An 18,598-nucleotide genomic window follows, 5' to 3' on the forward strand; every position below is an offset into this window, starting at 1 on the left:
TGGCCTGGTCATGAAGGAGGTAAAAACCATTCCGGAGCTGAAGTGGTTAATTCTGTGTCCATTTACAAAAGCCTACCGCCGCCCTGGTTCACACCGATGCTACTTTGAAATCGCGCTATTTCACTTGAAGTACCGCGATTTCAAAGTAGCAAGGTCATGGCGATTTCAGGTGCTACTCGATAGACATCGGTGTGGCTTCATACACAGATGTCTATTGAAGTCGCACCTGAAATCTGCAAAAGTAGTACAGAAACTACTTTTGCAAATCAGTGCGGCTCCGCAAAGTCGGTGTTGCACCGATTGGAACAGTGCCATTGCCTCCAATAGGCTGCGACTTGATCTCTCAAATCGCATGACAAATTGCTCCAATGTGAACCTAGGCTACAATCGGTTTAGTGGGCTGTCATCCACCCGGTGATCTTGAACCCACAGTTCAAGATCACCAATTAAGATCAGCAAGATCACTGCACTGTTGTGGACTCTATATTTGTTAACCAAACAAAGGGTGTATTTTCCTTTCATTATATAACCTGATATTACTGCTTTCTTTTAAAATGTGTTCCTTTCATTACAGCACCATCTAGTGCGCAAATAGAAAACAGTCACTTTTTTTCCCCCCCATCTACACTGTCATTTGCCTCTTGGTCACGATCCATGATTTTCTTACCAGAACAGTATAGACCATGCTCTGTATTGTTGTGTCTTTAATTCACATCCTATTGCACTTAGCATCTTAGCTGCCATTTAGACAAACGGCGGCTTAATAAAAACTTACCTCTTATTGATAGAAAATATCTGTAGGGCAGTAAAACTTGAGGTAAAAAAAAAACACTTTAACCGCTTGCTGCCAGAAAAATGTTTGCATTTTTTTGCACACGTTTAAAAAAATATTTTAGATCTGAAGATTTCATTAAGCCCCCAAAGCAAAATACAATAGCGGTAGTTCCTTTTTTTTATATGTCACACACTATTAGCACATCAATTTATGAAAACATAAAAGTTCAGTAAACAAAAAAATACACTAAAAGTACATTTTAGAGCACAAACACAAGGATGAGATTGTGCGTTATAAATACAAGCCTTAAAATGGCGTGTGCCTGTGAAACGTTTTTTTTTTTTATTTTTTTTTCAATTTTCATCTAGTTTTTTTAATTGTTGGATGAGCGAGTTTGGATTGGAGGAACTTGACTGGCCTGCACAGACTCCTGACTTCAACTTGAAATAACACCTTTGGGATGAGTTAGAGCGGAGACTGCGAGCCAGGCCTTCTCATCCAACATCAGTGCCTGACCTCAAATGCGCTTCTGCAAACATTCCCACAGACACACTCCTAAACCTTGTGGACAGCCTTCCTAGAAGAGTTAAAGCTGTTATAGCTGCAAAGGGTAAGACAACTCAATAGTGAACCCTACGGACTAAGACTGGGATGACATTAAAGTTCATGTGTGTTTAAAGGCAGGCGTCCCAATACTTTTGACAATAGAGATTAGATAAAGAAGGTCAGAAGACCTTATCCGTGTGAGTGCTCTGGATGAATGATCCAAGTATTGCATGCCAGCCAGAAAACATTTTATTTTATTTTTTTATCAAGAGATCAACCATGACTGCATACATCTACATTTACTGTAAGCACCTCCTTAACCACTTCAGCCCTGGACCATATTGCTGGTCAATGACCGGGCCATTTTTTGCGATTCAAAACTGCGTCGCTTTACCTGACAATTGCGCGGTCGTGCGACGTGGCTCCCAAAAAAAATTTGCGTCTTTTTTTTCCCACAATAAGAGCTTTCTTTTGGTGGTATTTGATCACCTCTGCAGTTTTTATTTTTTGCGCTATAAACAAAAATAAATAGAGCGACAATTAAAAAAAATAAAATAATATTTTTTACTTTTTGCTGTAATAAATATCCCCAAAAATATATATAAAAAAAAAAAATTTCCTCAGTTTAGACTGATACGTATTCTTCTACATATTTTTCATTAAAAAAATAAAAAAATAAAAAATCGCAATAAGCGTTTATTGATTGGTTTGCGCAAAAGTTATAGCGTCTACAAAATAGGGCATCGTTTTATGGCATTTTTATTAATATTTTTTTTTTACTAGTAATGGCGGCGATCATCGATTTTTATCGGTATTGCGACATTATGGCGGACACGTTTGACACATTTTTGGGACCATTGGCATTTTTTATAGCGATCAGTGCTATAAAAATGCGTTGATTGCTGTAAAAATGCCACTGGCAGGGAAGGGGTTAACACTAGGGGGCGAGGAAGGGGTTAAGTATGTTCCCTGGGTGTGTTCTAACTGAAGGGGGGGTGGGACTGACTTGGGGAAATGACTGATCGCTGTTCATACATTGTATGAACAGAAGATCAGCATTTCTCTCCCTAACAGGACCGGGAGCTGTGTGTTTACACACACAGCTCCCGGTTCTCGCTCACGCCCCTAGTGGCTGAATCGCGAGATGACGTACAGTATAGCTACGTGATCTCGTGCAGCCGAGCCGACCTGCCGCCGTATAACTGCGGCGGCTGGTCGGCAAGCAGTTAAAGCAGACCTTCAGTAATTTTTTTTTACTTTTCATCTATTAAATCTTCTGCCCTTGTTGTTTTAACTTTGGATAATATTTTTTTTCCCCCCTACCAGTAAATACCTTATACAACCCACTTCCAGTTTCTTGTCTGGTCATTAACCTAGGCTTATGACATCATACACAGCTCTCTCTCACTCTCTTGAGAGTTTGTCAGGAAGGTAGGCGGGGTAAATCATAAGAGGGCCAATGAGAACTACAGAGCTGGGGGTGTGCCTCTGTGTAAATCTAGGAAGTGAACAGGCTGCAGCTTCAGCTCTCCAGTTAAAATGGTTACAGCTGGACTTAGTGGAAGAAGATTTCTGCAGCAAGTACAGAATCACAGTATATATAAAATAATATGCAAAGTGATTGGAGGGAAGCTTCAGAATGGCAAAGATGTTTTTATTACATATTATGGTAAGTAGGGTTGCCACCTCATCCCTTTAAACCCAAACACATATGAATTACACAGGTTCTGTGGCTAATTAAACTCACTTGGTGCCTTATCTGAATTGGCCTAAGAACCTGTGTAATTTATAAGTATTCAGGTTTAAAGGGATGAGGTGGCAACCCTAGTTGTAAGTTGCAATAAAGAGATTTTTAATACAGCTTACCTGTAAAATCTTTTTCTTGGAGTACATCACGGGACACAGAGCGGCATTCATTACTATATGGGTTATATGGAGTACCTTCAGGTGTAGACACTGGCAATCTTCAAACAGGAAATGCCCCTCCCTATATAACCCCCTCCCATAGGAGGAGTACCTCAGTTTTGTAGCAAGCAGTATGCCTCCCAAAATGGTCCTCAAAAAGAGGGGTGGGAGCTCTGTGTCCCGTGATGTACTCCAAGAAAAAGATTTTACAGGTAAGCTGTATTAAAAATCTCTTTTTCTTTATCGTTACATCACGGGACACAGAGCGGCATTCATTACTATATGGGATGTCCCAAAGCAATGCTTACAATGAGGGGAGGGAGAACATCTCCAAGACAAAAGGATTTAATTTAGAGATATACTCAAATCATAATAAATCCAACTTATTTGAGAAAAATAATCTTAAATTTTAAATTTAACTCAAAAAAAGAGGAGCCCCCGGGATCCGAGGGTCTCAAACTGCAGCTTGCAGCACTGCCTGCCCGAAGGCAGTATCAGTATTCCTTTTTACGTCCAACTTGTAGAATTTTGTAAATGTGTGGACAGAAGACCAGGTTGCCGCCTTGCAAACTTGAGCCATAGAGATCTGGTGGTGTGCTGCCCAGGAGGCGCCCATGGCTCTAGTAGAATGAGCCTTTAATGATACTGGGGGAGGCAACCCTTTCAAGCCGTAGGCCTGAGTGATTAATTGCTTGATCCACCTAGAAATGGTGGACTTTGCAGCTGCCTGCCCCTTCTTGGGCCCATCCGGTAGAATAAACAGCACATCTGTTTTTCGGATTTTCTCTGTAGCTTTAAGATAGGCCTTCATGGCCCTGACAATATCCAAGGTATGCAGCAACCCTTCCTTTCTGGAAGTAGGTTTAGGGAAGAAGGATGGTAATACCAAATCCTGGTTCAAATGAAAACTGGATATGACCTTCGGTAGGAAGGAAGGATGAGGGCGGAGAACGACCTTGTCCTTATGAAATATAAGATATGGTTCTTTACAGGATAAGGCTGCCAGTTCCGAAACTCTTCTTGCGGAAACTATGGCAACCAAAAATACCAACTTCCTTGTCAGTAGAACCAAAGGAACTTCAGCCAACGGCTCAAACGGTTGTTTCTGTAAACTTGACAGAACAAGATTTAAATCCCACGGACAAAGCGGGGATTTAACTGGAGGTTTAATACGTAAGACCCCTTGAAGGAAGGTCTTAACCAGCGAGTGGGTGGCCATCGGCCGCTGAAACCACACTGACAGGGCAGAAATCTGTCCTTTGATTGTGCTTAATGCCAATCCTTTATCCACTCCTAGCTGGAGAAAACTTAAAACTCTATCTATGGTGAACCTGCGAGGAAGCCATAGCTTGGACTCGCACCAGCCTATATAGGCCTTCCAGACCCTGTGATAAATCACCCTAGAGACCGGTTTCCTGGCTCTGATTAGGGTAGAGATTACCTTCTGAGACAGACCTCTACCCCTGAGAATCAAGGATTCAGCTTCCAGGCCGTCAAATTTAGATGCCGTAAGGCAGGGTGGAGGATCGGACCTTGCGATAGCAGGTCTGGCCTTAGAGGCAGAGTCCAAGGGTTTCCCACTACCATCCTTAGGATTAGTGAGTACCATGCCCTTCTGGGCCATGCTGGAGCTACCAGGATGACTGGTATGCGCTCCACCCTGATCCTGCGCAGCAGGCGGGGTAGTAACTGGAGCGGGGGAAACGCATAAAGAAGTTTGAACTGATGCCAAGGGCAAACCAGAGCATCGGTTCCGCAGGCCATCGGATCCCTTGAGCGGGATATGAACCTGTCTAGCTTCTTGTTGAGTCTCGATGCCATGATATCCACGTCCGGCACTCCCCATCTTTGACAGAGTGCTTGAAAGACTTGTGGATGCAGAGACCATTCCCCCGGCCATAGAGTCTGGCGGCTTAAGAAGTCCGCCTGAAAGTTGTCCACTCCGGGAATGAATATTGCCGATATGCAGGGCACATGAGCCTCTGCCCATAGGAGAATCAAGCTCACTTCTCTCTGAGCGGCCTGACTCCTGGTTCCCCCTTGGTGATTTATGTATGCCACTGCCGTGGCATTGTCTGATTGAATTCTCACCGGGAACCCCTGCAATTTCGACGTCCAAGCCCTGAGGGCTAGTCGAACAGCTCTGAGCTCCAAGATGTTGATGGGTAACAGTTTCTCTGGCTTTGCCCAAATACCTTGGCGAGTGGAACCATCCACAATTGCTCCCCAGCCCGTCAGGCTGGCGTCTGTGGTCACTATCTTCCAAGCTACTGGGCTGAAAGACTTTCCCTTCAGTAGATTCTGAGGGTCTAACCACCAACACAGACTTTGCCGGACTCCTGATGAGAGTGGCAACGGGATATCCAAGGCCTGTGGCCTTCTGCACCATGCTGACAGGATGGCTGCCTGCAGGATGCGAGTGTGGGCGTATGGTACCGCCTCGAATGTAGCCACCATCTTGCCTAGTAGTCTCATACATAGGCGAATAGTCGGTTCTTTCTTGCTTAGAACCAGTAGGATTAATTCCTTGATGGCTTTGACCTTCCTCAGAGGTAGGAACACCCTTTGTTGTTCTGTGTCTAATCTCATGCCGAGATATTCCAACTGCCTTGTGGGCTGGAATGCTGACTTTTCTCGATTTAGGACCCAGCCGAACCTCTCGAGGTATTGGACCGTGAGGGCCACTGCTCGCTCCAAGCCGGGAGACGAGTGGTCTATGACTAGGAGGTCGTCCAGGTATGCTAGGATCGTGACCCCTTGGATCCTTAGCTTGGCTAGGATTGGAGCTAGAACCTTCGTGAACACCCGGGGGGCCGTAGCCAACCCGAAGGGAAGCGCCACGAATTGGAAATGACGTGAAGCCACCATAAAGCGTAGATATCTTTGATGTGGCTGATAAATTGGAACATGAAGGTAGGCATCCTTTATGTCTATGGACGCCATGAAGTCGTCCTTTTGGAGTGTGGCAGCTGCTGACCGCACGGATTCCATCCGAAATGAGCGGACCCTTAAGTATGCATTTACCATCTTTAGGTCCAAAATTGGCCTGACATCTCCATTGGGCTTTGGGATGATGAATAGGTTGGAGTAGAAACCCAGTCCCTGTTCCAGGACTGGTACCTCTACTATTACTTCCTGGGAAAGTAGATGATCTAGAGCCGATCTTAATGCGGCTCCTTTCTCCAGATCGTTTGGAATCCTCGACTCCTGGAAATGAGGAGGAGGAAACCTTAGGAACTCTAGCTTGTAGCCTGTGGCCACGGAAGACCGTACCCACTCGTCGGGAATGCTGGCTTCCCAAATCTCCGAAAAGAGTCGCAGCCTTCCCCCCACCTTCGTGGGTGGGGGCGCCCCTTCATAAGGTAGACTTGGGGGCTGGTTTTGCTGGTTTGCGAAACCACTGCCTCTTGCCTCTAACAGCCTGTCCTTGTGATCTGCTGTTGAAGCCGAAGTTTGTTCTTGCAGGAGGCCGTCGATACTGCTTGGCATTAGAGGGCCCCTGCCCAGGGGAGGACTGTCGTTTAAACGCAGGCCCCTGAACCTTCTTCTTAGTTGGCAAGAGAGTACTCTTGCCGCTTGAAATGGTCTGAATGTATTTATCTAGGTCCTCTCCGAAGAGCCGTCCTCCATGGAAGGGGAACCCTACCAGGAGCTTCTTGCATGGGGGCTCAGCCTCCCAGCTTTTTAACCATAAGAGCCTTCTCATATGGATAAGGGATAACGATAAACGTGACGCTTGCTGGATAGAATCCTTGATTGCGTCTACCGTAAAACATATGGCCTTAGGGACATCCGAAAATTCTTCTGCCTGCTCGGCAGGAATAAGTTCAAGCATTTGCTTAAATTGATCCGATAAAGCTTGAGCGACTCCAATCGCAGCCACGGCTGGCTGTACTACTGCCCCTGCAGAAGTGAAGGAGTTCTTAAGTAGTGCTTCCAAGCGCTTATCAACTGGATCTTTGAAAACCTGTATGTTTTCTACAGGGCATGTTAACGACTTGTTAACACATGAGATGGCTGCGTCTACTGCAGGAGAAGCTCATCTCTTGTAAAACTTTTCTTCCATAGGATATAAGACAGAAAATTTCTTAGGTGGTAAGAAAACCTTGTCTGGTTTGTTCCAATCTTGGAACAAGACTCCCTCCAATAGAGGATGGATCGGAAACACAGCACTGCTTTGAGGCGCCCTCAGTGAGCCCAAAGCTGAAACCGTTGATACCTGGAGATCTGGTACAGGCAGGTTGAATGCCTTATGGACCAAGTCCGTCAAGCCTTGAATCCACCAGCTCTCCCTCAGGGAGACTGCCCCAGATTCCTCAGTATCCGGATCCTCGATCCCTGAACCTACTTGGTCCTTGTCCAAGAGGTCGTCCAATTCCCCAGAGGAAAGGACCTCCTCTTCCGAGGGTCCGCGCACGGGTGACGGAGATCTATTCCGCTTACTACCCCGCATAGCTGCGGCTATTATTTCTCCCATGCTTCTCCGCATTTCATTTAAAGAGGTGAGTAACACCTCCTCCGTGACCATCTTAGGGTTGGGTTGACTCGCGTCAGCTCCAGTCCCAGATCCCGATGGCCCAAAGGCTCCCAGTGGGGAAAGCAGCGGCATAGCTCTGTCCGAGACCTCAGAATCTGTGGGGGAATCCCCACCTTTTGTACCCTCTGACTTGTTCCTTGATGCCATGGTACAATACCGAGGTACACCTGCTACTTATTGGTACCTGGGACTTATAAATAGTTAAATGCCCAGACACCTGTTTGGGGAATAAAAAATGTTTCCTCTACCCCAGATGACACTTTTTTTTTTTTTTTTTCAAAGAAAAACTTTTCCTTTTTTTTTTTTTTTTTTTTTTTTCAATCTAGGCAAGAAAAAACAAACATTCTATCCCCCTGAGTAGTATTGCCAAAGAAAAGACTATGAGATGGAAAAGAAAAAACAGCCTATTCCTAGGCTAAACCACAATCTTCTGAAGACTGTAGTATTCTTTCTGGCCACTGTGTGTCCTCAGCGCCCCGTGCTTCACTCCAGTCCTTCCTCCCTCAAGCCAAAGTATTGAATGAGCTGTGGCATCTAAGGAAGGGCCGCCCCTTCCTTAAACCACTGACCCGCCCTTCCCCCCCAGCTAAAACGGCGCCAAATGCGTCTATAACACGTGCACGCGCACCGCGCGCGCGCCCGCCGACGGGGGGGGGGTTGGGAGGAAGGGCCTCTCTGTTCCTGCAGCCGCAGGCCTGGAACACACGAGGAGGTCAGCGTTTTGCCTGCCTTGCAGGCATGAGGAAGAGGACTGGATAGAGCATCGCCTGGAGGCTTGCAGGTAAGCATAGCTCTCTGACACACACATACATTTGTACACAAAAGGCCCCACTCACAGCTTTTCCAACACTACCAGGGAGGTCACTTTTTATGGGGAATAATAACATATAGAGCCATCCTATCTTCATGATATGTGACTGGTTTGCCAGATGCAATGCATAACTTTTAGGCATGTCCCCTGTGACCTCCCAGAAAAAACTTGCTAAGAGCCAAGTTCCGCAAGTTTTCCCCTTACTTACCTGCTCCATGCCGCAGGACTTTGCAAAGCAAGAGGCCCAATCTTCCCCCATCTCCGTGGGGATGTCTAGACCTTCAGGCCCTGGGAACCTTCTTCTTCCATGAAGGATCCACTGTCCTGGGCCCATACAGCACCCTGGCAAACAGAAAACATTAGGCGCCCAAAGGTTTTCTAAGTTCTGGGCCCAGGGTCCAGCTCTCTTAAAAAGAAAGCATTATGGGCTATACCCCAAGGGTTTGGGGTCCGGTTACTGACCACTTTAGCGCTCAGGCTTTTTTGGACAGAACCGGTAGCTCACCTAATCCCAAGGATGCGGAGGCAAGCTAAACCATGACTAACACCTAAGACACTGGCGAAAAAACTGGGGTACTCCTCCTATGGGAGGGGGTTATATAGGGAGGGGCATTTCCTGTTTGAAGATTGCCAGTGTCTACACCTGAAGGTACTCCATATAACCCATATAGTAATGAATGCCGCTCTGTGTCCCGTGATGTAACGATAAAGAAATATTACATTTTTGGTTTAATACCACTTTAAGAGAGAGAGCACATCCTAGTGAGCAATACATGAAGACTACCACTGTTATGCTGGTTTAAAGGGTTCCGTCTTCTAATCAGTCACACAAAGTGCTGTGCCCATTTCCTTTTCAGCCTTCTCCCACCAGTGGGCAGGCCTGGATAACGTAGAAAGCAGTGCTGGCATAATGACAGCAGCAGGGTTTTCAGCATCAGTAGACTGAGTGCAGGGCTTTATACTCAAGGGGCCGGTCATGATGCTGTGTAATCAGTCTACTGGGTTTAGTGACACTGGATGTCATTCAACCAAAAAGAATAGGCAATGCTTTAAACACTTCAGACGCGGGAGGTTTTAGGCTCCATGTACACAGGACGTTTTTACAACTGCTCCTAAATGATTAAACTTGACAGATAGTAACCCACGTTTAAAACGTCCGTTTTGCCGCGTTTGCGTTTAGAAGCGTTTCTAAAAAAAAAAAAATGTATGTTTTTTTTTAAATGGCCAAAAATGAAAAATGCCTATAAACGAAAAACGCAGCTAAACACCAGTACCGCGTTTAGTCGTCTGAAACGTGGAAATCTCCGGCATCTGAACTCATCTTTTTGCTTTCAAAGAAACGCTGTTAAAAAGCAACTGCCTAAAAACAACTGTAAACGAGACAGTGTACATGGTCACATAGGATAACATTAAATGTGTTCAGGGGCAGTTGAAAAAAGCGTCCAACTGCCTCTGAACGTCCATTTAACAGCAGCAGTGTACATGGGTGCCAATTGCCCGGTCGTGCGACGCTGTACCCAAACAAAACTGATGTATTCTTTGCCACAAATAGAGCTTTCTTTTGGTGCTATTTGGTCACCTCTGTGGTTTTTATTTTTTGCGCTATAAACAAAAAAAAGCGTCAGTTTTGGAAAAAAACAAAATTTTTTTCTTTTTGCTATAATAAATATCCCACATTTTTTTTTTTTATCGGTTTAGGCCAATATGTATTCTTCTACATATTTTTGGTAAAAAATAAAATAAAAAAATAACCACAGCAAGTGTATATTGATTATAGCGTCTACAAAATAGGGGATAGATTTATGGCATTTTTATTATATATTTTTTTTTTTACTAGTAATGGCAGTGATAAGTGATTTTTAGCGGGCTTGCGAAATTGCAGTGGACAGATCAGACACTTTTTTGGGACCATTGACATTTACACAGTGGTCATTACTATAAATAGCCACTGATTACTGTATAAATGTCACTGGCAGGTGGTTAACTGTGTTCCCTATGAGTGTTTCTAACTGTGGGGGTGGGCTTACTGGGACAAGAGTGATCACTGTTCCCAACCACTGGGAACAGTGGATCCCTGTCATGTCACCTGTCAGAATGAGGCAATGCCTTGTTTACATAGGCATCTCCCTGTTCTGCCTCCCGAACCCGCAGGCACGCTCCCGCATCGTGTAGAGGGAGTGGGCATGTGCGCGCGCACCCACAACTGAGCCTGCGCGAGCTGCCGTACGGCGATGACGGCGGCGGCATGCGGTCCTAAAGTGGTGAAAAGCCTTTTATAGGTTACCAGTTTAGATTTACATAGGGGGTCTGGTGCTAGAATTATTGGCCCAGATTCTCGTATATGGGCGTAAAACTCGGCGGGCATAACGTATCTGATTTACGTTACGCCGCCCCAAGTTTTACAGGCAAGTGCTTTATTCAAAGAACTTGCCTGTAAAGTTGCGGCGGCGTAGCGTAAATCACCCGGCGAAAGCCCGCCTAATTCAAATTAGCCGGGTAGGGGGCGTGGAGCATTTAAATTAGGCGCGTTCCCGCGCCGAACGTACTGCGCATGCGCCGTCCGGAAAATATCCCAGGGTGCATTGCTCCAAATGACGTCGCAAAGACGTCATTGGTTTCGACGTGAACGTAAATGGCGTCCAGCCCCATTCACGGACGACTTACGCAAACGACGTAAATTTTAAAATTTTGACGCGGGAACGACGGCCATACTTAACATTGGTTGCCCCTCATATAGCAGGGGCAACTTTACGCGGCGCAAATCTAACGTAAACGTCGTAACTTCACTGCGTCGACCGCGCATACGTTCGGGAATTCGCGTATTTTGCTAATTTGCATACTCGACGGGGAAAACGACAGAGGCGACACCTATCGGCGGAAAAAAAATGCATTTAAGATCCGACAGCGTAAGAGCCTTACGCCTGTCGGATCTAATGGATATCTATGCGTAACTGATTCTAAGAATCAGTCGCATAGATATGACGGCCCAGATTAGGACTTACGACGGCGTACATTGCGTTGCGCCATCGTAAGCCCTTTGAGAATCTGGGCCATTGTGCTCACATTCACGGTGATACCTCACATGTGTGGTGCTATCTCTGTTTACATAAGTGGGCGGCGCCTACATGCACGTTTGCATTTGTGTGAGCACAGTGCACTCGAAAAAGAAATCGTAAAACATAGTCTGACTTCTGTGATGCTGCTTTAATATTTTTAATAATATTATTATTATTAATAATAATGAAAGGGAAACAAATTATTCCAAAGTGCTGTTAACTTCCTATTTTTTTTTATGCACAGCACCATCTATTGTGGTCACTATTTGCACTGATCTGTCTGGCTACTGTGGTCAAACAAATGAGTGCACTAAACACAAACCTTAGGGGAAATATATAATTTTATGTAAAATACACACATTCCTTTCTTTTTCATTTACTACATACTTGTTGCAAATCAGCAACTCGGAAGTGTACAACTAGTATTTTTATGCTGTCAAAAGCCTACATAAAATTTCCATTATGACAAGTGCACTTTAAACTAGGGAGGGATGTTTTGTGACATTTTTACAATTTCTATATTTTTTTTAGTAACAGAAAAGCCTAAGTAGGTTATTTTCTTGCATAGCATTACCAGGCTGCTCTATGGTAATCGTCACTACTGGCTTGCTAAGGTTTCCTTCATCCAGCACTCTACATTCAAGCTGACATTTAGAGTAGACAGAGGAATGAAACTGGATTCACACATGCAATACGATAACCCTGGAACACAGCAAATCAAGGAGGGCAAACTGAAAGAATTAGTATTCATTTACGTGAGAAAATGTTTACTTAGCCATTTAAAATGTTGACTTATCCCATTTAAAATCTAGAGTTTTCTGAACAGCTACTAGTTTTGTTTTAGCAAACACAAGTACAGGGAAAGCACAAAAGTTAGTAAAGTGACCAGTTGTGCACTGTGCAAAAGAAATCTATAGAAAACACCAGTCCATGTAGACAATGTGCAACCCTGGTCTCTTCACAATGTTCTCATCCATCAGTAAATGGTGGTACACTTCTAAACAGTGGGGATATCCTGAAAGCATGACTGAGCCATGTCCCACTCTAGCCAAGGAGTACAAATAAATAAAATAAAACATATTTAGATCTTGGATATTCAGCTTTATCAAAACGTTTATTTTCTTCATTTCATGGAAGTTAGGGCTCTTTCACACGGGGCGGATCAGTGATGATCTGCCCCGTGAACCTCCGCTTGCTCAGCGGGGATCGCTCCGTTGATCCTTGCTGAGCCGGCGGATGACAGGACGGTCCCCGCACACTGTACAGAGACCACCCTGTCTTTTCTCCGCTCTCCTCTATGGGGGGGATCGGATTAACACGGACCGTCTGTCCATGTTCACCCAATCCGATGACGGATGGAAAAATAGGGTTTTCCTCCGTCTGCAGAATTGGAGGATTGCGGCACCGGGCGAGATCGGGTGTTGGCGGATGTTCATCCACTAACACCCGCGATCTCATAGGGACCAATGTTTGTCCCTTTTTCATCCGTACACGGAGGTATGAAAAAGCGGACATACGGTCCACCCATGTGAAAGAGCCCTTACGATTGCCGACTCTTCCCGGTGAAATTTCTAGGTGCAGGTTGTGACCCAATGTATTATCCCCAGACACTAAATGCAACGGTCATCAAATCCCTGTCACATGACCGTGTAATACACATACCTAGCTGTGAATGGGCCCATATAATGTCTTTAAAAAGTCTTAATGTATGGAAGGATGTGAAATAGCCATTAAGGAATAAAATGGTAGTTATACTTAAAATAAACATTGCAAATAGTAAAAATGTGTGCAATTTACGACAGGAAACTAGACGAGCGTGAATACACCCTTAAAGCTCATGATTATGTAAGACCTGTGATGCCTGCTTCTACCCAATATTAGGCACTAAAAGTAGACAACAGAATGTATTGGCTTTAGGACCGGTTCACACTGGTCTGACACGCGCTCTGACTTCGAGAGCACAAGTTGCATGACATGTCAAAATCAATGGTTCCCTATGTGAGCCGTTTTAACTGGTCCAACTTGTGTCCGAGGTTATTGCACTGCTTTGTTGCCAACTTGGGCATGATTTTAGCCTATTGATTTGAATGAAAGTCATATCACCATCTTAGCTGATACGATTTGTGGCATGCCACTTGTATTCTGAGGATCTTGAAGGGGAACTCCCCCGTCCCAAAGCTCCCCCCCCTCATGTTGAGGGCACGTGGCCTGGTATAATACAGGAGGGGGGAGTGAGTGCGCCCCCTTTCCTGACCTACCAGGCTGCATGCTCGGATAAGAGTCTGGTATGGTCTTTGGGGGGGATCCAAATGTTATTTTTTTGGTAATTTTGGCATGGGGTTCCCCTTCAAGACCAATACTAGACTCAAAGGGCCTGGTATGTATCTGGGGGGAACCCCATTTTTTTTATATATATATATATATATATATATATATATATATATATACACACACACACACACACACATTTGGTGTGAGGTTTCCTCCATACCAGAAGCAAAGGATGTGTTTTGATTGGTCAATGGACAAGTCACAATCATCTCAAAATTGGATCCCGTTCATTGAAGACGCATGGAAATTGCATCAGAAGTTGTGCAACTAAGAGCAACATGAGTTTGCCCACCCTTTGCAGCTATCACTGCTTCAACTCTTCAAGGAAGGCTGTCCACAAGGTTTAGGAGTGTGTCTATGGTAGTGTTTCTCAACCTTTTTTCAGTCAAGGCACCCTTTAGAAATCTTGAGGCATCCCATTCCAAAATGTAAAATCAATTAATTGTGCTTAACACGGCAGCATTCACACATGTAGGACACCCAACATTAGACGCAATTAAATCTTCCAAAGCAAATACACTTTTGCAAACTGGTACTGTATTTAATTTTTCTCCATCACTCAAGAAGGTTATAATGGTGCCCAATGAAAACCTGTGGCTCTGTATAACTAAAGGGCAGCTTCATCCACACACCAGCATGTATACAATTTTGGGGAATTTTTTAGGCATTTTACTAAGGTACCCACTCACTCATCCATGCCTTTATGGACCTTGCTTTGTGCACTGGTCCAAATCATTTGGTGAAGGGGGGATTATGGCGTGGGGTTGTTTTTCAGGGGTTGGGCTTGGCCCCTTAGTTCCAGTGATGGTAACCCTTAAAGACATCAGCATACCAAGACATTTTTAACAATTTAATGCTCCCAACTTTGTGGGAACAGTTTAGGGATGGCCGCTTCCTGTTCCAACATGACTGTGCACCAGTGCACAAACAATAGAAGAAAGAGAGGGGTTATATACACCATCCTCCACTCAGGAGCTAAAGGGTAGAATTACTAGAATTATTACCCAATAAAGAAAGAAACAGGAGAAAGGAAATAACTGATGGATTGGTCACAGAAGTGCATCGATCTTCTAGTAATTGGGTCCCAAAAGTCCTCCAGACTTACACTATTCCACATAGATACTCATGTACAAGTACAAGTACAAAAAGAAAATGTGTAAGGAGTTTTAGGGGGCAGAAAAAAATCCCTCTGTATCAGGGTTTCAGTTCTTGTGTTAATCAGTTTAGGGAAGCCAATTGCTGATCAGGAAGTGTTGCTAGCCAGCAGTATCTGCGTGAGCAATCAAGTTTGATTGCTTATGCAGATACTGCTGGCATGTAACTTTCCTGATACAGAAATGTGTTTCTCTACACAGATTAACACAGGAAAACTCTATTTTGAGCCCAAGCAAGGTTCCCATTTTAACTGAAGCTCTGATGAAGGGGGAAGTTTTTTTCTGAGCCCTAAATGTATTGCTGATTAGTATAAGTTAGTAATGCTCATTATTAGAAGTTTGTAATAAATTAATTTGGGTTCTTATCCTTTGGTCTAGAGCTCCTTCCATTTTTTGGGGGGGGGGGGGGGGCAGGGTTGGTGACCTGCTAGGGTACCCACTGGAGCCTTATCAGTTGTGAGTAAAGCAGGCCATTGATTATGCAATTTTCTTTCCTGCAGCCACATTGGCATAGCTTTCCAGAACACAGCGATTACTGCTAGTGGTTATAGCATGCGGAAAATCAGACATGATGACCATCGATCGATTTTTCCTGCCCATAGAGAGATTGAATCTAAGCTGGTCCCTTCTGTATTGACAGCCCCCAGCATATCCGTCATTTATTACTTACCCAAGATTCATAAAAACCTCGAAAAAACCCCTGTGGTGTCCAATAATTAGTGTATTAAACTCCATCACATCTAGGGTAGGTAAATACGTAGATGTTTTCTCCAGCAATTAAATCAGAGGATCATCATCTTCTAGTCACTGCTTACGTTTCTTCTTTATACATCATTCCACAGGACAAAAGGGTTGCAACCCATTGAACACTTTTTACATGATTCTGTCTTCCTACCCAACCAGAAAATGTTTATTTTGGAGCGACTGTCAATTTCTGGTGTGACACACAATTATTTCTGGTATGACAACAAATGACAAAAGATGGGGGTCACCATGGGAGGCAAGCCCCCAGTCTAGCAGACCTTTTTATGGCCTGGTGGGAAGAGAGAGTATTATTTGGAAAACGATGATGTCCTGTTTATATGAAACAATCATTACATCAGTTCATGGAACATGTGAACAGTAACAACTGGGGAATTAAGCTCAGTTATGAGTGGAGTGAAATCAACTTTCTTGATCTCACCATTTAGAAACATGTGAGAAAGTATGTCAACAGGACATCCTTAAAAAATAAATAAAATAGAAAAAACACAGGAATGGTTTCATCATACAATGGGGGGGGGGGTCACAAAAGGGCAGTTTTTACGCAGACCTGACCATTCCACGAAGGCCAATTATTAGGAACATGCTAAGGTCCTTAAAGAACGTTTCATCCTAAAAAGGATATGAGAATTCTTTGGATTACATTACTACAAATCTAGATAGGGAGTCCTTAATACAACCCAAAATAGTTTTGGTTAAAACCAATAGTATGGAGTGGGCTTTACTTACCACTTATTTCGAACAATATTTGGTAAAAAAATAAAAAATAAAAGTGATTAGAAACATTGGGCCATATTAAAAACGATTTCATTAGGTCCCCAGTTACCCACTCAGGTCATTAAAAAAAAAAAAGGAACTTGATTTCTCCTAATTTAGTGTAGAAGGTGCAGTTTGTAGGTGTGGAGATTATAGTATCCAGCAGACTAAGGTATTCTCTTTGACAGTTACTAAGCATATGTATACTTGTGAATTTATTACATTTTACACAAAGAATGTGGTGTATCTGCTTCAGTACCCGTGTGGTCTGCAGTACATAGGGAGGACCACATGGCACTGAACATTAGAATAGGCAAGCATATCGGTAAAAAAAAAAAAAAAAAAGGTGTTTGGAATCATAGAGGTTCAAAGCATTACACCATATGTCATCAGAAAAAAACCTGTCAGAGATAAAACTGATAGGAACTAATAGATTTATACCACACTAGAGGCTAATACATGTAAAAAGAGGAATTTCCCAGTTAAAGAATAACAAAACATTTAGTTTCCATTTTATTAAAATCATATAGCGCATTTGGTTTGAATACTGACTGGATCTAAATTGCTTTATTAGCAATGCATAACACTCTTGCCCTTATATTTACAAGCTAGGCTTTTGGATTATTTATTTTACCACTAATGACTTAACAAGATACTGATTTTTTTTATTTATTTTTTTCATTCTAATTACATTTTTTCATATACTTTTATGGAATAAATATATGAAAGTATTTTTTATTGCAGGTCATGAATCAGCAAGTAGGAGACATCTATCATACATAATAGATATATCTCTAACACACACTTAGATTTAGGTGCAGATTAATTAAATGTTATTAATTTTGGGGGGGCAATTTATGGAGGTGGTGCATTATTCAATTTGCACAGCAGGGACTCTTGTCTATGTTCCATGCCCATAATAAATATTTTAGCTTTTTGGTACTCTAAATAAAAGTGAAAAAAAAGGATTATGTATCCCAGTTAGGGATGAGCTCCGGCGCGTTTGCACAGTCCATGTGCAGAGGCCGCCAGGAAGTCTGCACAGCGCTGCGCTAACCACAGGCAAGGAGACATTTCGCCGATCTCTGCAGCCAAGCATCGGGACAATGTCTCCCTGCCTGTGATTAGTGCAGCGTCATGCAGACTTCCTGGCGGGCTCTGCGCGTTAAAGCGGTTCTCCACTCTAAAGTGGAGTCCCGCTGATCGGAACCCTCCCCCCCTCCGGTGTCACATTTGACACCTTTCAGGGGGGAGGGGGGTGCAGATACCTGTCTACAGACAGGTATCTGCACCCACTTCCGGCCCTACGATACGGGCAAACGACGGGTTTTTTCCTTCCTTCCCGTCCGTCCCCCGTTGTATGCTGGGAACACTCGGCTCCCAGCACACAGCGGGAGCCAATCGGCGGGCGCAGCGCGACTCGCGCATGCGCCGTAGGGAACCGGGCAGTGAAGCCGGAGCGCTTCACTTCCTGGTTCCCTCACCGAGGATGGAGGGGGGAGCAGCAGGGTGACGAGCGATCGGCTCGTCATCTGCTGCGATCGGCGCTGGACTCCAGGACAGGTAAGTGTCCTTATATTAAAAGTCAGCAGCTGCAGTATTTGTAGCTGCTGGCTTTTAATATATTTTTCCCGTGGCACATCCGCTTTAACTGTGCGAGCACGCCAGAGCCAATCCCTAATCCCAGTGCAGTGCTCATATTTGTTCCAAAAACACCAGGACCTATGGGTTTGAACTTGTACTGGAGAGGTCTCCTTTAAGAAATTTGATCCATTGTGACAGTTTGACAAGCTAAAAGTTACCACAGACAAAGGAATTAGAGTTTCTTGTGTGTGCGTTTGTGTATAAAAAGGCCCTTTGCCTGGAACAGCAGGTAGAGGTTCAAACTGCAGCGTAGAAAGTACTTCATCTACCAGGTAAGGGACAAAGCCTTAGAAATTCAAGTCATGAAATCTGCTTATGTAC

General features: G+C 44.1%; 1 long non-coding RNA gene across 2 annotated transcripts in view; it reads right to left on the minus strand.

Annotated features, from left to right (window-relative positions):
• Positions 1–15,818: 15,818 nt before the first annotated feature.
• LOC120937023 overlaps positions 15,819–18,598 on the minus strand; it is a 45,427-nt gene continuing 42,647 nt past the window's right edge. For both annotated transcript variants that reach the window (XR_005748663.1, XR_005748664.1), the window contains exon 4: positions 15,819–16,006. This is a non-coding gene — a long non-coding RNA (uncharacterized LOC120937023). The remainder of the gene's footprint in view (positions 16,007–18,598) is intronic.

Source organism: Rana temporaria, chromosome 4, assembly GCF_905171775.1.
Source record: "Rana temporaria chromosome 4, aRanTem1.1, whole genome shotgun sequence".
NCBI lineage: Eukaryota > Metazoa > Chordata > Amphibia > Anura > Ranidae > Rana > Rana temporaria.